The 22427-nt window shown below is 57.1% G+C and overlaps 1 protein-coding gene and 1 long non-coding RNA gene across 5 annotated transcripts in view; one reads left to right on the top strand and one right to left on the bottom strand.

Moving 5' to 3' along the window:
* The window catches only part of DAB2IP (DAB2 interacting protein), a 187855-nt gene that overhangs the window by 164184 nt on the left and 1244 nt on the right, over positions 1-22427 (bottom strand). The window contains exon 1 of one of the 2 annotated variants that reach the window (XM_023242677.2): positions 1443-1645. The exons of the other annotated variant lie outside the window; for it this stretch is intronic. The gene's annotated coding sequence lies outside the window, so the exon portion shown is untranslated. Of the gene's footprint in view, positions 1-1442; positions 1646-22427 lie in introns of those variants that run through there. 2 annotated transcript variants of the gene reach the window in all.
* Positions 1790-13865, top strand: LOC111557537. 3 transcript variants are annotated; one of them, XR_002737643.2, is made up of 5 exons: positions 1790-2170; positions 2419-2494; positions 8066-8219; positions 10432-10529; positions 11568-13865. It is a non-coding gene; the product is annotated as an uncharacterized LOC111557537 (long non-coding RNA). The 3 variants fall into 3 exon arrangements; XR_002737645.2 differs by having other exon boundaries at positions 8038-8219; positions 10432-13865; XR_002737642.2 differs by having other exon boundaries at positions 1791-2170; positions 10432-13865.

Genomic DNA, 22427 nt, shown 5'->3' with positions numbered 1-22427 from the left:
GGTTAATTCGTGCATTTGCACTGCTCTGATATTTACAGCCCTTACCTCCACAAATCCAAAAGCGATGGGGAGAGGTCAGTGGTAGGTAGAAAGGCTGATGCCTTCTGAGCAGTTTACGTAAGGAGGGGAACGGATGCGGCTGTCTTAAATCTGAGCCCTACAAACACTGAAATTGTATGCCTTGGAAGATATGGGCATGTGTGTACTTTTCTCAAAAGGGCTGGTTAGGAGAGGCTGGTTCACACCAACTTTTGAGAGGAGGGGAAACTGAGGCACATAGGGGCTGGGGGGCTCAGGCAGCAAGGGGGCCCAATCTCCAGGATACAGATTGGAGCCCAAGGCTGTTGTCCTACGAGCCAGGTGCTTTCCAGGCCTTACCTTTCTTAAAGCCTCAGCACATCCCCCTGGGGTGGGATCTTTGAGCTCAGAGAGGTTAGGAACCTTCCGAAGGACACACAGCTAGTGAATGGCTGGGGTTTGCACCCAAATTCTCTGGGCCTCAGAGCTAGTGTTTGGTTTGGTGTTTAACTCTTGGCTGTACTGTCTGAGGTCAGGAAAACACAGAAAGGTGTTTGGCTTTTGACACTGAGGGCAAATGATGTTAAAGAAGATGATCCCCATAGGTGATACGCTACCTATTCCTCCACCCTCAATTAAAATTAAATTCAAATCAAAATTGATTTCACCCCTAAACAGCAGAAGGGGGGCAGGAGGAGAGGGGCTCAGCTCCCATATGACTCAAGCCAGACAGCTCGAAAGAATGGAGGATCTGGAAACCAGAAAGCTCAACCATTCCCACTAGGCTGCGATCTGGAACCTAGACGGGTTTGGTCCCTGCTGCTACCCTGCTTAGCTCACCGTTCAGGGCAGCCCAGGAAGCCAGAAAGAGACCTCTCTTCAATGACCCCGCCCCCTGAACAGTGAGGAGTGGCTACCGGTGGAACAAAACAACACCTAAAACTTGGGTGCCCTGGGGTGCCTGGCTCTGGGGTGCGAGGAGTGGCTGTTCAATTACCAACCCCCAGGGTGAGCTGAGGGGGGTCTGAAGTTTGGGGGGACCACTGGAAGCACTGGGGTTGGGAGGCTGAAGGAAACCCCCCACTCTAAACGCGCCGCCGGCTGCAGGCCCCCAGCTGGGGTCCCATCCTTGTTACCCACCCCCGCCTCCCCTCCGCGGTTCTCTCCCCAGGACCCAGTGATCAAGGCCGGGCGCACGGGGAAGTTAAAAGGGTCATCGCACCTGGCAAAGATCCTTGGGCGGCACAGGAGGACTGTAGGGTAGAAGAGGGTTAAGTAAAGCAAAGTCGCAGCCCCCTCCTCAGTCCGGTCCCCCCCATACCTTCCATTAGGGCCCCCGGATCCTCTCGGACCCTCTCTGGGACCCTTGCAAGCCCCGGGGTCCCCCCCCCCCCTCATACCGGCGCGGGGGCCCTAGCGCTTACCTCTACGCGCCGGCCGGGCCGCTGGGCGCTGCCATCCTGAAGGCTCCGGAGCCCGAGCCGCACAGGGCCAGGGTCACGAGGCGGCGGGGTCGCGGGGTCGCGAGGCCGCAGGAAAGTTTCCGTAGCGCCAGCCAGGCGGAGCGGGCCAAGCCGGCGGCGGGCCCGGCAGGAGCGCGCTCCGGCCGGCTCCGCGCCTCCGCCTGTGCCGCGCTGCTCGGGCTCCAGGGCTCCCGGGCTCCCCCGGCCACCCGGCCGGCCCAGCCCCGCCAATCGCAGGCCCCGCCACCCGCAGCTCCGCCCGCCGGGCCGGGACCCGGCGGAGGCGGGGAGGGGCGGGGCGGGGGCGCACCTGTTTGGCCAATCGACCCCACTCCTGCCACCCCGCCCCGGCCAGCCTTCCAGACCGAGCAAGTCCGGTCCCTTCAGCTCTCGGCACACGCCCCCTGTCCGCTCTCGGACCCGGGATCCAGGCCGGGCCACATGCTCCCCTCCCTCCCCTTCCCGGTCCCAGCCGGCCGTCTCCGCCAGCCCGCCGAGGCCCTCCGTGCGGCCGGGCTGCGCTCCTTCCCCAGCCCCCGGGACGTCAAAGACAAAATGCCGGCTTCGGTCTGGGGGCTGGGGGGTACAGGTCTGAGGACTGCACCGCGACTCTGCCCACCCCCCTTCTGCTCAACACCCTCCTCTCCCACAAGGATTCGCGCGCGTCCTCGGACCCCTTACACTTCGCGGTGAGCTTGCCTGGATCCCCGACCGCGGGGGCCGCGGGGCTGATGCGGGTGCAAAGCTCTGGGACCGGATGGCAGGTGAGGGAAGGTCCCTTGCAGCCCTCCCACCAACATAAACTCTCCAGAACCCCATCTGGATTCGGGCCAACTTCTCCAGAACGCTTGCGATCGGCGGCAACGGGTTCCCCCAACTTCTCTCGGGGTCACAGCGAACACTAAAGCTTGACGATTTTGTTGTTCCCATTTTCCAGACAGGAAGACTGAGGCCGAAGGGAAGCGAACGCTTCTCAGACGTGGTGGCCGGACTGCGACTTTTTCAAACTAAAGGTGAGTTTGCAGAGAGCGCCTGGCTTCACTCCCGGAGCCTGGCGCGGATGCCTGGCCTCTCTCCCTCGCTCGCCCCCCGCCGCGGACCCGGGGTGGGGAAGGAGAAGGAGGCCCCCACCAAGTGTCCGGGAAGAGCGGGGGCACGCCCGCCGCCGGCCCTGCCTTACCTCGGCAGCAGAGCGGGTCCTCGCAGAGCGCGCCGGCCGGAGGCCCCAGCAGGGGCAGGGAGGCCCAGGCGAGCGCGCGGGAGGCCCCGCCGCCGGCTCCCATCCCGGACGGCCTCGGCCGCTCCTCGGCCCGCTGGCCTGCCACCCTCCGCGGCACCTGTGGGGACGGCACCGTGCCCGCGGCTTCCTCCGCGGCCTCGGGGGCGGGACTGGGCCAGGCCCGGGGTGGGGCGTCCGGGGCTCCCCCGGTTCCTCGGACTGTCGCGGCCCGGGACTCCCACAGTCGCGGCCCCGGCTCCGGGCCAGCAGCGCGGGGCAGGGCGCTATTTTTAGCCGGAGCTGTTCTCCCAGTTGGACAGACAGAACCAGTTAATTCGGCCGCTCGGGAAGGGCCTGCACCGGGAGCTCCCCGGAAAGGCAGCCGCAGCTCTGCTGAAAGCTGATCCTTCACATTCCTGCCTCTCGAGGCGGGAGGGCAGGAGGGAGGGGGGGCGGTGGACGCCTCTAATTCCCCCCGGGGGAAGCCGGCGTCTCTCTGAAGGCAGCCCTGGGCCCCAAGTTCGCGCCCCACATGGGGCTCTCTAAATTGACTCTGAAACTCCACCTGCCTTCCTCCTGCTGTCCCCCAGGCTTCAGCCCACTTCCCATAAAATGTCCACCTAGGGTCCCACCCTTCCTACTGGTCTCCAGCACTGGGGAGAGGCCCCCCCCTCCCCCACCAGAAATGAGATCTGAGCCCCAACATCTTCTGAAGCTGGCACACTCACATGACTCGGGAGCTACCTGTTGAAAGAAGGAAGAGTGAAAAATCCTGTATGAGATGAGCCAGAGGGTCAGGTAGAGGTCCTCCGAGCCTGGGCTATATGGGGTAGATGGACAGGGTGGCTTCGGAATCCCACAGAAGCCCTAATCCAACATCTTCCGGTTGTGTGACCTTGGCAAGTCTTCTCACCTCTGTGCCTCAGTTTCCTTTCTGCATAAGGGAGTCTTAGCAGCCCAAGAGACAGCATGTGAGAAAGAAAGTCTTTGCAAAAAAAAAAAAAAAAAAAAAAAAAGCCTGGTGGGCATGTTCATGTAATGAGTGATAAAGCAATGCATTTATAGATGAATAGGCCAGTGGACTAGAACGGAGGCTGCACAAATAGACCGACACATGTATGGAAACTTGACATGTGGCAAAAGTGGTGTCACAAGTCCCTGGGAAAAGGGTGAACTCTTCAGAGGGACTGGATGTCCATGTGAGGGAAAAAATGAGGGGGAGTCCCTACCTCACGCCATGCATTAAGAAAATCAATCCCAGGTGGATTCAAGACTTAAACACAAAGAACTTGTGTAATAGGGAAAGATTTCTTAAAGACCCCAAAAGCACAAACCATCAAGGAAAAGATTGATACACTTCGTTAAAGTATAAAACTCCTGGGACACAGTATCCAAAACCTACAAAGATCTTCTACAAATCGATTCTCAAAAGAAACAAGAGCAAGTTGAGCAAGACATAGGAACAGGCAATTTGAAGAAGGGAAACCGTGCATGGCCAGGAAACATATGAATTCGCAGAGAACCTCCCTCTTACTCAGGGAAATGCAAGATAAGACCCCGGGGAAGCGGCATTGCACACCCCTGAGATCAGCAGAGAGAGGGCAGAGGGTTGATGAAGATGCTGCACACAGGGAATTCTCACACACTGCTGGGAGAAGGGGAAATGGGGGCCACCACCGTGGAAAACAATTTGATGGCATCCGGAAATGTTGAAGATGGGTAATATACCCCGGTGACCCGGAGAACTTGGCTTCTGGGATAAACCTGGGGCTTGCTCATCGCCACAGTGTTTAATCCTCATAAAGAATCGGAAGCAGCCTCGGTGTCCATCAGCGGAAGAAGGTACAAACAAAGGGTGGATCAGTCAGTGAAGTTTTATACGGTAGTGAAAAATGAATGGAGGTTCCTTACGAATCCTAGGTTGGGGGATGGGGAGCAAGTTCCAGAAGATCACATTGGATGAGATCATTCCTGGAGGTTTTTAAAACGTGAGAAACAAAATGATGCCATATATTTCCAGGAATGCCCAGTTTGGGTAACAGTATGAAGAAATTCAGAAGAGTGATAAATACACCATTTAGTGAAGTGTTTGCCTCGGGGCGGGGAGAGGGAGACGTGAAGGATGGTGGGAAGGGGCTTCATCCATGTTGGTTAAGGTTTCATTTCTTGACCTGGGTCAAGGTACTTAGGTGTTTGTTTTACCCTTTGTGACCTTTTATTTAAAACCTCTTTTAAAAAAAATTTTTAATGTTTATTTTGTGTGTGTGAGAGAGAGAGAGAAAATGAGGAAGGGGCAGAGAGGGACAGAGAGAGAGAGAGAATCCCAAGCAGGCTCTGCACCATCAGCGCAGAGCCTGACGCGGGGCTTGAACTCACGAACTGCGAGATCATGACCTGAGCCGAGATCGAGAGCCGGGCGCTGAACCCACTGAGCCATCCAGGCGCCCCCCTTCATAACCTTTGTTTAAAGGGACGGAGCAAGCAGGGTGGTACAAAATATAAAATCCACATCAAATGCAGTCCTGCTCTGAACTCCACTTTCCGGATTTAAATAATGTGGCCATCACGTCTGCGAAGCGCTCGGCACAAAAGCATGACTCATGGTGAAGTGCTCTGTAAAACGCCAGAACGTGACTAGCCTGCTCCTCAGACTCCCCCGGGATCCTCCCAACCCTAGTCCCAACCAGCCGAGACTCCCCCACTCCGTGCAACTAGAGCTCCCAAGCCCCTCAACCTCTGGCATGCCTTCATGCCTTTGCACAAACTGTTTACTCCTCCTGGAGTGCCCGCCCCTACCCCCTGCCCACCGCTTCTGTTACTGTCCAGCGCTGGCATTTCAGCCCGTGGACAGCCTCATCCACTCTCCCAGGCGGAGGCTTCTCATAGCATCCACCCACCCCCGTCCGGGTCTATCACATTGTGGATTATTGCACCTGGTTGTGGATCTGTCTCCTCCCCGGGCAGACTGGGAGCCCCTCCAGGTCACGAACCTCGTCACCTGCATAAGACCTCGCCTCGGGAAGGTTGCATGAAGGAACAAAGGGGGCGAGTGGACCCAAACACTCAGAAATGAGAAAGGGTCATGCCAAGCCCTCAAAAAGAAAGCGATCCCACTGTGCCGACTGACTCCCTGGTCTTCACTGCAGTGTTCTTGGGAGGTCATGTGACAATTGGGGTCAGAGACACCTGGGTTCACATCGAGGCTCCTCTGAGCCTTGGTTTCTGTGTCTGCACAACTACGATGTGATTAGGGCTTATTGCAAAGGGTTCTCACGAAGATTCGGTGAGATAATAGAGGCAAAACGCGTGACCCCATTTGGGGAACAGGTAGCAATTACGTGAATGTTGGCCAAGAGGAGGATGTTTGCGGGGGAAGGTGGAAGGGACCCAGTTGGCTTCCCATGAAAGGAGGAGGCGGGGGAAGAAACCGCCAAGGAGTGTTCTCCAGCTCTGCACAAACACAAGCACCTGGAAGTTGGCCCAGGTGGTGGGAGGGGCAGAAGTGTGCCCCGAGTTAGTGCTCCTGGTGCTCTTTCCTCCTGTCCTTTGTGTCACCCCTGGGTGAGGGGCCGCACAGCATTTCAGAACCAGAGACCCTCCTCCCTGTCTCCCCACGTCCACTCTGGCCCCCTCCAATCTGTTCTCGCACGTAGCCCAGGGATCTCAATCTGGACCTGTCTCTCCCTCGCCAGCTTCCATCTGTAGGGGCGACAGAGCCTGCGGCACCCTCCCCGGGGACGTGTCTCAGGCGCTTTACCAAATGCGTTGTCGGCACTATATATGCAAAATCCACATATGTCCACTCGTCGGGAGCTTCTGTCAAGGCGACGTACAGGATGGCAAATTGCTGATGGTCCACACTCCAGAAGATGAATTGGCCGGTGTTACATGTTGTGCGAGCAAACAAATACAGGGAGTCCACAGGGCTGTGTGGTCACTGGGAAAGAACAACACCGTGTGCTTCACGGGTTCAGATGAGATTTTCTGAACTAATGAGCCGATCCTCTTTGATCCAGATCTCACTGGACAATGTCACATTATCCTGGTGACACAGGCTACTGGTGGCACTTTGTCCTATGCAAATGGCCACGCAAGGCGGAACGCTGCCCAGAGTAAGGTCTGCCATGTCAGGGCTCCTCAGGGAGGTCACCAGTGGCCTCCCGGTTGGAAACGGAAGGACATTTCTCTGACTTTATCTCACCTGATGATGGCGGTGAGATTCAAACTGACATCGACGGAGACATCATGTGATGAGGACCCAGGCTGGCAGGAACCCAGGGCAGGGGTGCCGTGAACGGAGGGAGAGGAGGCAACAAAGGGAAGCTTGGATGTGCGAGCGTGGCAGTGAGGGTCACAGAAGACGAACCGCAGAGATGTGTAAACCTCACCACCGCCAGAAAATGCAACCGGAGTTAGAGTGGACCACACATCTGTGACCCTGAAGTGGAGGATGGCTCTGGTTCCCAGGGTGACCCTGTTCCGAGGGGCACAGCCATGCCCGGTTTAGTCAGCCCGGAAGGTTTCCTTCCATCCCTGCCCTCCGTGAATTCCCCAAGGGCCCAAGTCAGGGTCAACTGCCAGGAAGAGAAGTCAACGCCACCACTGTGCACGGATCAGCTCCCCTGTGCACGGACCCCGGGGCCCACATGGCAGGAGCCCCCAGAGTGCTCATGACGGAGGTGGGTGGGTGGCCCCGGGAGCCCTGGCACCGCAGGCTGGGCTGCTGTCCCTGAGAGGTGGTGGCTCCAGGAAAGGCTTTTTAACGTTTTATTTATTTTTGAGAGACAGAGGGAGACAGAGCACAAGCCGGGGAGGGGCAGAGAGAGAGACACACACAGAATCCGAAGCAGGCTCCAGGCTCTGAGCTGTCAGCCCAGACAGAGCCCAACGCGGGGCTCGAGCCCACAAACTGTGAGATCGTGCCCGGAGCCAACTGAGCCACCCAGGCACCCCCAGGAAAGGCTTTTAAGGAGATGGCCTCTGAGCGTGTCTTAAAGGAACAGAGAGAGACATCAGCCAGGGGAAGGGGGAACAGCCCAGGCAAAAATATGGCAGTGTGAGGCCGCCCAGTGTGCTCAGGGAGTTCCAAGCAAGCAGCTGTGAGAGAGGAGGTAGGAAAAGGAGGCAGGGCTGGGGCGTGAGGGGCCCTCAATGCCACACCCAGGGGCTTGGAATGTTCTGGGGTGGGGGAGGGGTGGATGCTGTCATGTGCAACCCAGATCAGGGTTCAGGACAACTCTGAAGGGCCTTCCCTGCTCCGGGCCCTTCCCGGGCCCCATGTGGTGTGGGCAGAGGCCAACACTGTGACTACCTGACGGGTCAACTTCTTCTGCCTAGTCTGGCTTCCTGCCCTTCCCGCCTACAGGCGCTGAGCCCTGGAACAGTCCCTGAAAAACCCCCTGCACGAGAGAGAATATGTCTCGGAGCCTGCCTCCCAGAAAACCCAGCCCGTGAAGGGGAGCGCGGGAGGCACTCGCTGTGCGTCCTGCTGACGGGAATGACCCAGGAGAGGGGGAGAGGTGAGTGATATTCGCGGAAGCAGGCGAGATCTCAGGAGGGGCAGCGAGGCTGGCTCATCCTGAGACAGAAGCAGAAATTGGAGGCAATCTGGGGTGGGAATGGGGTCCGGAAATGGAGTGAGGCATGGCCTTAACTTTTTTTTTTTTTTCCTATGCGGCTGCAAGTGACGTTGGCTGCTCAGAGGAGGGACAGCTATTAGATAGATACTAGAATTACATAAGAAATTAATGATCATAGCGGGTGATAAATGTTGCCACAGCAGTAGTGAGGAATTCGGGGCTTCAAAGAGTGGATAGGAGTTGGCCAGGAGGTGTGCCCATCAGGGACAGTCATATCAGGCAGAGGAAACAGCTGGTACCCGGAAGCCAGCTGGGCTAGGATTGCCAGATGAAATCCAAGATGCCCAATTAAGTGTGAATGTCATATAAACGACGAATAATTTTTTAGCGTACGTCTGTCTTATGCAACACTGGGGACATACTTATACCAAAAAATCATCCATTATCATCCTTCATCACCTTCTGACCCTGTTCCTGCCAGCTGCCCACGAGTGGACCGCCCAGACTGTAGCCCAGGTACCGCTCAGATTCCACTGTATCCCTCCCGTTATCCAAACCCTTGGTTGTCATTTGAGGTCTCTATTGTCTGACCCTCGGGCGCTCTTCCAACCCCATCTCCCATCCTTGAAACCGCCCCCCGCTTTAGTCTCCTGCCTCTGAGTTTTTGCCCCACTGTTTCCTCCACTACCCTACCATGCCCTCCCCAGGTCCACTCCTCCAGGAGGCCTCCCAGATTTCTCTGGGAGAATAGACATAATCCTCTCCATCAATCAGTAGCAGCCGCCCCTTGGGCAAGTCATTTCACATCTCTGAGCCTCCGCTTCCTGTGTCTCTAAAATGGGGACAGTACCACCTCTGTCAGGTTGCTAAGGGGACAAGAGACCACGTTCAGAGAGCACCAGGCACCGTCTGAAATGTGGGCACGTGCCCCCTGCGCGTGCCTGGATCAGTGCCGGGCACCCAGCGGGCACAAATACACATTCGCTGAATGGAACCGACTCAAAGGTCCTGAGCTTTTATAGTTTAATTTGCTTCTTGGAACTGCCATGCTCAACAGTGGAACTTAGACAAATTCAATTTCCTATATTAAGATGATCTGAAAAGAGATGAATAATGAAGCCACTGCTCTTCTGACTGCATAACAGGTTTCTCCCCCAGTTGACAAGGGACCAAACCAGCTCCCCAGAAATGGCCCATTTTAGAATCAAACATGGCGCCCTGCCTCTCCTGCTCGAAGCAGGTAATATCTGCCACACACATTTCTGTCTCAAGCCCTCCCAATCCCAGACCACAAAAGGTGATTTCTTATAACCATTAGCATAATTACCTGACTGCAACGCTACAGAGAAGCGATTAGATGAGCCTGTGATTTTTGCACAGTTATTTGTCTCAAGTAAGTCACCTGAAGTTCATCTGCCATCAGGATTCATGGCTGCATTCTGTAATCGTGGGGAATTATTTTGCTAATAACAGAGGTACCTTGATCTAATTTAGTTTTAATGCCAGGAGGTGCCCTCCCAGAATAATCAGCTCCAGGGCAATTCCAATTTCCAGGTTTGTTACACGTTCTGGAGAGAAGATTCAATTCAAAGAGGCTGAAGTTTCTTCTTTATCACCCAAAGTCATCTAGGGGCGAAATGGAATTCTACTCCTGTGTGTTTGCAGAAAAATGCAGGGGGTCGAGCCACAGGGAGCGGGTGGCAGGGCGGTCCCAGCCAAGGGCAGCCGCGGGAAGGCACCACTAATGGGTGAGGACCACAAGGCATTCCCTGGGAGAACCCTCATTTTTCTTGCATTCATTCATTCCCTCATTCATTCTTTTATCCCATTCTGGGCTCTCTCCTCTGTAAGACCTAGTCTCTGCTGTTATTTGAAGTCAAAGATTGATAACAAACACTTAGGCGGCCCCGTTCTAGGTACTTTATGCTTATTAACTCATTACTTCCCATCAGGCAGGTGCGTGCGACTGTTATCCCTATCTTACATATGCGAAAGCCGAGGCAGGGAGGTTACGACACTTGCTTCAAGTCACACAGTTAGTAAGGGGCGTAGCTGGGGTTTGATCCTTAGATTGTGAGCTCCCTCAAGTTCATGTACAAGGAAGGACCCTGAGCCCACCAGGACCTGTTCAGCCCCGACTCTGTGTTCTCAGGTACCCCTCACAACAACTCTGATACGGGAGTATCGTTAGTCCCATTTTCTTGAGGAAGAAACGGAGTCTCAAGAGGAGGTTAAGTTGGCCCAGGTCAGGTGAGTAAATGGAGGAGTTGAGGCTTGGCCCCTGAGATTCTGATTCTTTATCTGCTGCTACTCTGGCTGAAGCCAGGAAGGCTGTGTAGCATCTTTGAACAGCTTTGGAAACGGGCCGGGTCGAGTGCAAGTGAACCACGGGCACGGTGACCGGCCACCCAGCTCAGCTCTTCTCTTCCCACTCTGGAGCAGTTCCTCTGTCCCACCCCCCACCCCCTCCACCCCAGCAACCAGTGTCCTTTGCCGCCATTCGGTGTTATCAGACCAAACCTGCTTCCAGATTCCTACTCTTCAATCACGTTCGTGCTTTCAGCAGAGAGGTGTGGGTTCCTGCAGGAAGGGCCAGGAGGCTGACGTGGCTCTGCCGTTCCATTCCTCCCTCGGCCTTGGCCTCCCCATCTATTTGAGGAGGTGGGTTCTTTTCGAACCGACGGAGCTACCGAACCCTCGTTTCAAACGAAAAATTTTACGCAAGCCCCGTATTCAGGTCAGATGAAAGCCGGCTGCTCTGAGCGGAGCTGAGTTCGGGGAAGAGGGGGGGGGGTCTCTCTTATTTTGGCATCTTATTGGGACCCCCCGGATTCTTCCAACAGTTGGAAAACCCCTGGCCTGGCCAGAGTCTGTTGACTCTTGAGGTTCTTAGGACTACGGAATCTGAGCTCCACTGATGGCTGACAATACCCGCAGTGCAGGTGGTCAGCTAAGTCCCTCCCTGGGTGTCCCCGTCCCCCTGAACACCTGTCCTGCCTTGATAGGGGCACCCAGGGCCAAACTCAGGAGGGGCATGGCAGCAAGGCCAGGTTGTGCCCAAGGCCCTGCCTCTGGAGCGATGAGCTGTCCGGGAGCGTGAGCGCAAAGAAATGATATCCGCCTGTCCGCACAGGCCCGTGGGGTCAGCCTGCCGGGCACACTCGCTGGTGACCGTGAGGAGAGGCTAGTCCCCTCCCACTGCTGCCTATGTGTTGTCTCTCTCTTGTCTTCTCCCTTCTCTAAAAACATGTTTTTCATCCCTCCCTCTCTCTCCTTCCTTCTAAAAAGCTCAGCTTTCTTTGCCGGGCCTGCGGCTGCAGGGGGTGCGGCCCCAGGACGGAGACCTCACACACAAAGACAGCTGCGTCCTGGAGCAATCAGCACTGGCAATCGCAGGAGCTGGGACCGCCTCCTGGAGGCAAGGGTCACCAAAGGGCACCGACGCATGTGTGGGAGTTAGCCCAGTTCGGGGACACTGCAGGTGGGAGGATGTGGGCGCCCCAGGCTCAGAAGAGAGGCCTGGAGAGGCTGTCAGTCCCTGGGCGTGGCTGAAGTGTGGACTTGGGGGGGGGGGGGCGTGTGGCAGGTGCAGTGAGACAGGCACCCTCGAAAGGCTGTCCCAGGGCTGTGGGCTGGTCCTGAGGGCCGTGGGGAGCCAGGAGCGATGGGGAGATCAGTGCACATTTCAGAAGCTCATCTGGCTGCACATTCATTTGGGGCAGGGGGGAGGGGGGAGACTGTGAAAGTGGGGCTTTCCTTCCCCTTGTCACCACCCCCTCCCCTGCCCTTACCTTCCCTCAACATCCTCCATGTGGCCCTGTTTCCCTCTGAGACATATCCTGCGCACAGAAGAGAATAGGGGCTTTGGGCGGCCGGCTGTTCCCACCTTGGCCTGGCCCCCAGCTTGGAATGCAGCCCTTGACCCCTTCACCCCCAGGACCATGGGGTCAGAATGAGTTGGAAAGTCCATGCAGATTGGCTGGGATGCTTTGATTTTAGGCCCTCTGTTTGTGAACAGGAACTCAAGCAGAAGGTTAGCTTCCCCACCCCCTTCTAGTCCTTTCTATCTAACTCTGGGCTCTGACAGCCCCTGCCCCAGCCTTGCGGCCCCTCTTGGCTCTCGGATCACTGCCTTCCCACCCCCCATGCTGCGGTGGGGGAGGGGGAGGTTCCATTCCCAAACACAAGCCCTTTTGTCCCACCATTCAGCCGGGCATCTGCGTTGGCATCCAGTGGGCATCCACACTCACTTAGCCTGGGGCGGCTGCAGGACGAGGTGGGCACTGAGGGGCAGGGACCAGGGGCAGGAGTGCAGACGATTGCTGGCTACATTTTGGACCCTGCCCCTCCCCTGCTCAGATCCCTTCCAGGGCTCCTGCTTACTGCGGGACGGGACGTCATCCTTAACCAGGGGCGATTTTATCCCGCAGGGAACATTTTTCAATGGCCGGAGACATTTTTGATTGTCACCACTTGGGCTGGGGGAGGGGCAGGACAGCCGGCTGGACAGAGTTGTCTGGCCCTAAATGTCAATAGTGCCAAGGCTGAAGGTCCTACCTGAGGGTAAATCTGCCCCCACCACGTCTGCACTCATCCCCCTCCCCCGCCCACCCCCCAGCCTTCTCAGCAGTCACTCCCAGGCTTCCGGCCAAACCCTCTAGAAGCTCACTCCCACCTCAGTCCCTTTGCTTCTGCTGTTTCTCCTGCTGAGGTGCGCTCCCTGCTGCCCTCCACTTACCTAAATCTCATTTCTCTCCACCCCCTCTAGCTGTGGGGGCTCTCCCCTGCTGCCCGCGCCAGCTGCCTCTCCCCGAAGCCGGCTCTGACTGCATGGTGCCCTGATTCCTCCCTTCACCTGACGGCTTTGGCCCTCCCAAGTCTCAGCCGGCACATCTACGTAACGGGTGGGACAGGCAGGTGGAGACAGGCCCTCCTGCTTCTGCCTGGAACGCTGGGCGTATGGGGCACTCTGTGTTGGCACACGGTGGGACCCATGCGGGCTTTGGAGTTAGCGGGCCAAGGTTCGAATCCTGACTCGGCCACTTCCTGGTAGTTTGACCAGAGGTTAATCACCAAACGTCTCTGTGCCTCAGCTGCCTGCCTCCTTTGTAAAATGGGTTTTCCAGAGAGAGTTCCACGTGCTGTGCGGTGTCCCGTCCCTGTCTTCGTTCCCTGTCTGGCTGGCTTATCTTGTCAAGATGCGCTGCCCTTCCTGGCCAATTTCAGATGGACAGCCACCTACTCCTGCCCTCCTACTTCTCCCTAGAAGCTGAGCTTGCAGGGACTTTGGGGAACGGAGGCCTCTGGAGCCTCAGCGCTGGAAACCAGCTGAGCAGGCCTGGGTGAGTGGCCAGGAGCCCAGCCGGCCTTCTTGGCTCCCCTCTCAGCTTCTCAGTCCCTTCCCAGGCTCGGCGTCTCCTGCTGGGACTGTGACCTCCCGCAGGTGGGCAGCCACCCGGACTTAGCTGACCTGGCTCAGGGGAGGGGACGCTCTGTTGCACAGAGGCGTAGATTGGGGGTCTTAGGGATTCTGGGGAGAAAAAGCACAGAAACAGACTCTTAAACACAGAGAAAAAAAACTGATGGTTGGCGTGGGGGGGGGGGGGCGGGGATGGGCCAGATAGGTAGAGGGGATTCGGAGGGGCAGACCTCCGGTTATAAAACACCTAAGTCACAGGGATGAAAAGCATAGCGTGGGGAATAGAGTCAATAATGTTGTAATTATTTTGTTTGGTGACAGATGGTAAGTACGCTCACAAAAGTACATTTCGTAATGTATGTGATTGTCAAGAATCACTCTCATGCGTACCTGAAACTGATATAACATTGTATTTCAACTTCAAGGATAGATAGATACATAGATACACAGATACATAGATACATGGATAGATAGATCAAACATGGGCCCCCCAGGCTCCATCACCCTCTTCCTCCAATTCCAGTGGCTGCCCCTTAGAATCACTATCGGGGGCAGAGAGACAGAAAGAGACAGAGGGACAGCGAGAGACAGAGAGATGGAAAGAGACAGTGAGAGATAGAATGAGGCAGAGAGAAACAGAGCAAGAGACAGAGATTGAGGGGGGGGCCTGTCCATCCCCTCCAAGCTATCCGAGGCTCAGTCTGGGGGAAGAACCCCAGATGAGAGCACACAGCTACCCTACTCACCCTCCACAGAGCTGGCGAAAGGCAAAGTTCAAGGCTCTCTGAGTAGGCACCCTCCCGTGCACCCTGGCTTCCGGGCCATGGAGTTGGCATGGCCACTGGGTCAAGGATGGGCCTCACCTCTCTATCCGTCCCCATCCCCAACTCTGGGAAGATACCTGGAGGGAAAGCAGCCCCCCAGAGGGCCCCTTAGGGAGGCCCTGAATGCAACCCCCCTCTTCAGCTTTGGGAGGCCAGAGTGCAGCCACGCACCCTCCCTCCTGACCTCTCTGTCTACCTCGTGGTTCAGCCTCACACAGCGGTTCCCCTCCCTCCACTGCCGCTGCTCCTAGCAGCCGCCTTCTACCCCATCATTAGCCAAAGCAAGTGAGGCTGTTTATCTGAGATTTGGGTCAAGGGAGAGAGAGTCCAGGGCAGAGGTGGGGGTGGGGGCTGGCGGAAAGGCACCCCAGCTGCCGTTTCAGGAACTGTGCAGCCTTCAGCTGGCTTTTCTGAAGCCCAGACCCACTGGTTCTGGTGCAGAGTGGGTGGAAACTCTACGGGACGGGGGGGTGGGGGGCATGTGGGACCCTCCCACGGGCTCACAAGTTCACTCATGGGCTTTTGCAGACACGGCCAGCCAAGATGGAGACCCACTCACACGTACACCGTCCTACTCACGCAGGCTCATGCCCTCAACATGCATTCATGTGCACATACACACACACACACACACACACACACACACGCAGGCACGCCAGGATGTAGGTCACTGGCTAGAGTGCCTCTGGCCGGGGGTCATGCGGATCCAGCCATCCGGCACATGCTTCTGGATTGGACAGAAATGAACCCCTCCCTTCGCCTGCCTCTCCCCTCTGCTCGCCTGAGTCAGCCTGACCCAAAGCCTCTCAAGGCTTCTGTTTGGTTTTCCCTAGAATCCCGCTGGCTGAGACTGCTGGGAACCAGCTCTATCCAGGGAGGGGCGGGGCTCCCGGGCCACATGGCTTTTTCCCATGTGTGTCTGTGTTGGCGGGGGGGATCCCTGTACAGGACAATGTGGAGGCTTCAAGAGACAGAGGGATGTGGCCCCACCTTGAAGACTTCCAAGGCATAGCTCATGAGATGCCTTAAGACTAGATGACGTGGTAAGGGCCAAGAGGGTACAGTCGAGGAGAAAATAGAGCAGCCATAGCCAGGCTGATCAGGGCTGCCTTCCTGGGGGAGGTGGCAGGACTTGGCTGGGCAGTTGAGTGAAGGTTCCACAAAACCTAGGGAAAGGAGTGGTCCTTACATAGCTGGGAAGACCCTAGATGCTTCTGTCCTCCACCCTGGAGCTGGGGCCTCTCCAGAGGTCAGGTCTGGAAGGACCGTCATAGAGTCTTCTGTAGAAAACTCACCGATGGCCCGTAGGCTTTACAGACACAGCAAGCCCAGGACATCAATCCCCCTACTCCCCAGAATCTGCTCTTCCGCCCACATGCCCCCACACCAACATTCCTGCCACACAGGCCAGAGGTCAACTCGTCCTGACCTCTTTCTTCACCCCACCCCCTTCAGCCTCCAAGTTTCCGGTCTGGCTGGTGGAACAGCTCACAGCCCAGAGGTGGAGACAGGCAGGGAAGCCAATGGACTATACTCATCAGTGGGTGGCGGGACAGCAGGAGGCCCAGGGTGCCCATGGGCTCAAACGAGGCAGTCGGGGAAGGCTTCCTGGAGGAGGTGACATCAGAGCTGAGACCCAGGAAGAGCAGGAGTGGCCAGGCTGGGGCAGAAGTAGTAGGGAGAGGTGTGATGGAAGGGTGGTCCAGGCAGGCAGCACAGCAAGTGCGAAGTGAGGGAGGAAGAGAAAGCACATTCAGGGCAGGGATTAATTCATGCCGATGAGGCGTGGCTGGAGACGAGGGCAGTCACCCCATCCTGGGCTCAGGCCGTGCACTGCCTGGAGGCCATGTGAACGAGTTTACACTTTATCTGTTGTAGCGGGTGCCCTGGGGGACTTTAAGATGCCGGTGAGTGGTCCCCTTGGCTACACAGAGGAAGATGAGTCTGGGACGCCGGTTGAGTTGGGGAGAGCCCGGAGGGGGTGAGGCAGCCCTTCTAAGAGTCCAAGGTGGGGCCTGGCCTCAGGTGGGGGCTGGGAGCTGGAGCTAAGGCAGGTCTCAGGACCACGCAGGAGGTAGAATGGACCTCGAGGAGTTCTGGCTCTTTCTCTCTCCGGCCCCCATCTTCCCATCGTGGAATGGAGGATGGGCAGGAGGCCCCCCAAAGACCCTCTCCCTTGGCCTCCTCACAGCTGGGGCCATTTTCTGCTTGCTCCAGCCTCCCTGGGCTTCTGGAAGTGACCTCCGGGGAGGAATCCCGGCTGGGAGGGACACAGCCCTGGCTTCAGGAGGCCTGGGGTGGTGTTGGCCACCCAGGGCACATCCAGCCGGCAGAAGCAAATGCCATAGCAGTCCTAGGCTGGGCCAGCCCGAGGCAGTGGCCATCCAGGACAACTTAAGAAGGAATGATGTATTGGCGTGGTCCTCACAAGACTCGTACTGTCCCCAGCCCGCCGAGGAGGAGGAGGAGGTCAAGGCTCAGAGAGCCAAGCAGGCCCGGGATGGAAGCCTGGGTCTGTGCACTCAGCACAGCACAGCTCAGGAGGGGGCCCACCACGAGTGGGAGGGGAGGACAGGGGAGAGTGTCTTTGCTTTCTAAACAATAAGAGCTCCCGAATGAGCTCCCCCCACCTTCTCCCACCAGGAGCCTCTCTCCCCGGGGGACGCCAGCTCCTTTCTCCTGAGTTTTCTCCTGGCCCTGCCTGGCCCAGATCCAGACACAGGGGCTGCCCTCCGCATCCCCCTCCCTGGGCCCCACTCCCTGGCCTTCTTGTACGGCCGCTCAGGCGTGGGTACATAAATGATTTAAGCCCCTCCCGTCCATCCTCATTGTTCTTCTTTACTGACCATTCTTCCTGATTTAGCCTCTTCCCAGCATCCCGTGGGGCAAGAAGGCGTTTGTGTGTGTGTGTGTGTGTCCACTCCACCCCTTGTCCACCTGCCCAGCTGGGGAAGGTCAGAGGCCCAGGCATGACTGGCCAGCCGGAATGAGGCTTCCCTGGGACCCAGAGGGGTTTTGGATTGGGGGCCAGAGTATTCGGGGAGCAGCCCAGAGTGGCGGACAAAAGTACAGTAGTCTTGGGGGCATCTGGGTGGCTCAGTCGTTGAGCACCCATCCGACTTCGGCTCAGGTCAGGATCCCACAGTTGGTGAGTTTGAGCCCCGCATCGGGCTCTCGGCTGTCAGCGCAGAGCCCGCTTCGGATGCTCTGTCCAACCTTGCTCCCTGCCCCTCCCCTGCTTGTGCTCTCTCTCTCTCTCTCTCAAAAATAAAAACAAAAACTTTTTTAAAAAGTACAACAGTCTTGGAGTCCTGGGTTTGAATTATGAGTGCCCCCACTGGCGCTGGTGGCTTTGGGCCCTGCTAAGCCTCCATTGTCTCATCTGAGCAGTGGGGCTGTTCCTTCCTCTGTGAGGAGCCAGTGGCTCCATGGGGAAAACAGCACACAGCTGGCACATAGTAGGTGCTCAGTAAATGGCGTCCCCACTCTGCCTCTCTGGCCTCCCTCCTTCCCCTGTGAAAAGGCCTCAGGTGGGAGTGCGGCTTCTCCTGCTCCTTCAGTTGCCAGCAAGCCCAGGGCAGAAACCCAGAACAAGATGGAAGGAACCTGGGTTTGGCATCCTTTCCCCACCCCCAGGGAGGCTACTGGTATCATTACTTCAGTTTCACAGAGAAACTGCAGCTTGGTGACGGCCCAGGTCTTTGCCCAAGACCTGTCGAGGTAGCTGAGTGGCCGAGCCAGGGGGAGGCCCCAGGCTCTTGTCCTTGAGAGGTAGGCCAGGCCTGAGAGGTACCCTTCCCCCCGCGATCCACCCGCATAGACACGGCCTCAGAGAAGGGTCTGGTGGCACTGGTTCAGAGCAAGTGCCCGCCACCTGACTCTCAGCTCTGCCATTCACTAGCTGTGTGACCCTGGGTGAGTCACTCAGCCTCTCTGAACTCGTTTGCTCGTCTCTAACACAAGAATGGTAACACCGACCTCCCAGGGTGGTGGATAGGGGAAGTGAGGTGATGAATGTGAGGCACACGGCCGGGCACAGAGCCGTTATTTTATGGTGATTGTCTATTTGTCACCAGCTGAGGCAAACCCATTGGATGACAGCTCGGGTCCTCCGCTCACGGGAAGGGCCGGGGAGTGGTGACGTCAGACCCCTGACAGCTTCTAGCCCCAAATAGCCCTCTCTTTAGACTGACCCTGTTTGATCACAGCTGCTGCTGCTGCTCCCTGTTCCCAGCTGAGCTGACATCGCCTCTGGCTGTGGCTTCTGGCCCATCAGGCTGGTCCCCAGAGCCGTTTCAACAACCCCATCCCGAGGAGGCAGGATTTTCCCCCAGGGAAACGGATGGGCCTCCCGGGTGGCGGCTCCAGCTCAGTGACCCGGCTCTCAGAGTGCTCCAGGCTCTGGAGCAGCCTGGGTTCAAATCACTTGGCCATCACTTTACTTCCCACGGCCTCAGTTTCCTCATCTGGAGAATGGAGCTAACAGCAACCCAGTGGGTTTGTCGTGAGGACTCAAGCAGACAAAGTGCATAAAGGGCCACCTGGACAAGACACGCACACAATAGCATGGGTTTTCATGCCTGCAACACTGGGAAGATTGTAAAATCGCCCCCATCCGCCCCCCTCCGGCGCTCCCCCCCCCCCAACTGGGGCAGGTGTCCTTCCTGGTTATCATCAGGAAGAAACTGAAGCTTCTGAGCTGCCTTGCTGGAATCCTGAGCCCCAGGATTTCCAAAGCAAACAGCCCCTTCTGGGAGCACTGATCCCAGCCGTCCGTCTGAGCCCACCTCCCTCTATGAATCACGGACCCCCCCCCCCCACAGGCGTCCAGTCTCATGAGTTTGACCTTGTCACTCCTCTGGAGCCCTGAGACAGCCAAGGAGGCAAGCAGGGCACAGGCCAGTCTGCCCATTTGTCAGACAAAGAAGTTGAGGCTGAGCAAGGAACAGGGACCTGGTCCAGGCCACCTGATGACAAAGGGAGCCAGGATGAGGCTCAGGCCACAGGGAGGGAAGAGGGTGCCAAGGGCCGAGTCGGATCTAGAATCTCAGAGGGTCAGAGCTGGAACATCCAGGGGTGGCGGAGTGCGAATGAGCTAAGGAAACCAGCCCAGAGAAGGGGAGGAGGGGCACAGAGCCTGTCAGGGGCAGGATGCAGCTGACACCACTCACTCATTCACTTCTTCGCTTGTTCAACTCATTCATTCACTCATTCATTCACACAGTGGATGCAGTAGCGAAGCAAAGACACAGCCCTTGCCCTCAAGGGTCTCATGGTCTTAAATGGGAGTCAGGCTAGTGAGCAGCCGATAAAAACATGCCCGTGTTGGGGAAGGACCAAGGTGTGCGTCAGTGCGTGGCAGGGAGGCCACATCTACACATCTGCAAAGCGGGGCAGTGGCAGGACTCTGTGAGAATCCGAAGAAAGAATGTTCTACATTCTGAGGCTTGCTTCCTGCTCTGCCCACGGTCAGGCCTCCCTCCTGTTTTCTTCCCCGGCCGTTGGAAAGATGGGAAGGAAGTGTTTGAGCTGCACTTTTCGTGTAGCCGAGGGGCCCACGCCAGAGAGGGTCAGTCAGATCTTGTCGGACCCTTGCCCTGGTTTACGCACGGGGAAAACTGAGGCCCATCCACAAAGGGCTTCTTGCCTTCCTGCCTCTGATTGTTGTGTAAAGAAACCCCTGTTCTTGTGTTTGCCACTCCTCTCGCTGTCAGCCCCTACTGGCCTTGCTCGAAGGGTCTCTCACCTCAGGACCACCCGATAGGGCGCTGCTCAGCCCTGTCTGCTAAGACACCCTCAGTATGGCCCCAGCCTCCAGAACATTCATGTCAGTGGTAGGGGATAAGGCCAAACTCCTTTCAGCCCTTGAGCACCGGGTGAATGGAATCAAAGCTTGGGATATCCACCAGGTGGAAGAGACTCTTGCTTGGCTTGAAGCATGGAGGGGGGCCCAGAGCTCCCCTTCCAGCTGCACCCCTCCCAACCCTGAACCCACTGAAGTTCCTGAGTCCTCCAAGGAGCTCAGCTTGTCAACCTTGACCCAAAGCACCACCCTCACTGGAAATGTGGCAGAAACCTCAGAAGTGTCTCCAGCCTCCATGCCTTTGCACCTGCTGTCCATCTGCCTGGAATGCCTTTCCTCACCTCTTGGCCTGGGCCGACTGAATTTGTTCACTCACTCATTCAACAAGTACTGGCTGGATGCTTTCTACACAATAGACAGAGAGCTATGCTCTGGGGATAACAGCTGAGAACTTAGGGACCGGGGGACACGTAGAGTTTAAGCGCACACACATGCACACATAATAATGTACAGTACAAATAGAAACAGGCCCTATAAAGGAAAAGAGAAACTAAGAGTGAGAGGTCATTGGATGGGTTGGGGGAACATGGTCTAGGGAAAGCATCTCTGGGGAGGTGACTTTTCAGTTGAGTCTGGGAACAGGAGCAGGAGAAGGAGTTAGCTTAGTGAAGAATGACAGGAAGAGTGTTCCAGGCAAAGGAAACAGCATGTGCAAAGGCCCTGGGGCTGATAACTAATTGGTGAGTGCGAGGAAGTTCAGATCAGTATGAGAGTGAGTGGGTGAGGGAGAAAGAGTCAGACCTCGCAGGGAGGCAGAAGCCGCAGACCGTGGTCAAGGGACCATGTGGGCAGCAGCAATGAGGAAGGGTCCAAGAAAAGGAGCCAGAAGAAGAGACTGAGAAATAGGAGGGAGAGAATCAGGAGAGTGGTCTATCCCAGGAGCCAGGTGAAGAAAGGTTTCACGAAGGAGAGAGTCATCAACTTCTTCGGTGGAGGAGTTATCTTCTCCAGGAAGCCTCCCTCGACTCCTTGTGTAGGGTTAGGGGTTCCACAGTGCCCTGGCGTCCCCCATCAGAGTACTTTCCTCTCTCCCAGACTAGCCTGGAAATGTCACAAAGGCAGAGACAAGGTGTGACTTGTCTTTCCAACCCCCAAACTTAGTACAGGACCTGAAAGTGGTTTCTGTTAAATGAATGGACATAGAAGCAGGGCTCAGAGAGGAAGTGACTCTGAGGCCACAGTTTTTCCTTTGCCGGCCTGGTCTGGCGGGACCAGGTCTCCAGCAGGAGAGCCCTTCAGCTCTGGCCCTCCCAGGCATGCTGGAGCCAGACCCCTCTGGGCTGGACCTGGGGCCACCCCCGAGGAGAGCCTGGGCTCTGCTCCGTCCCTGCCTGACCCCTTCCTAAGGCTCCCTCTGTCCCTTTCCTCTTCTTCTCGGCTCCTAGGTGCCCTACTGCCTGACCAGCTTCAGAAGGCCACAGGCTCCCACAACAGGTGAACACCACGTGCTGACTATGCACGGGGACCTTCGAGCAGGGGGCGAGCAGTCTCCGTTCCCAGGGTACCAGCCTTGCCCTGCCCGGAGGCTGCTGCTGCAAACCCAGGAAAACAGCAAGTCGGGGCCAAGAGTTCCAGGTAGGGAGATGGAGTCCTGGGGCATTTGGAGCCTTGCTTGGCCGTGGGTTGATCCCCCAGAGAAAGGTCTGTGCCCTCCGTGGAGTAACATCCAGGCATCGCTGTACCCAAGCTTCAGGTGAGCACCTCTGGGGGCCGGTAGGCCTGTCACGTGTCTCAGACTGCCTGCCCCCCAACCTTCCCTGGGGCGCTCATCACTGAACCCAGCCTCATTTCATTCGTCTGTCTCCCATTCGAGGCTGGGAGCTCATCCAGGACAGAGGCCTCTCTGCTTCCCTCCCTCCCTCCCCCACCTCTTTCCTCCCTCCGTTCACCAAGCACAAACTATTCCTTAAGCCTGAGCCCTTCATTTCCGAACCCCTGAGCCTGACACGGAGCTTGGCACACTGGGGTCACCCAGCATGCGTCCACTGGCCACCTGACTGCCCAAATGTGCCAGGGGGCTGGGCCTTGCCAAGCTCCCCGGA

Source organism: Felis catus, chromosome D4 (genome assembly GCF_018350175.1).
Source record: "Felis catus isolate Fca126 chromosome D4, F.catus_Fca126_mat1.0, whole genome shotgun sequence".
NCBI lineage: Eukaryota > Metazoa > Chordata > Mammalia > Carnivora > Felidae > Felis > Felis catus.
Note: the sequence above shows the minus strand (reverse complement) of the source record. Positions and strands in the feature narration are given on the sequence as shown.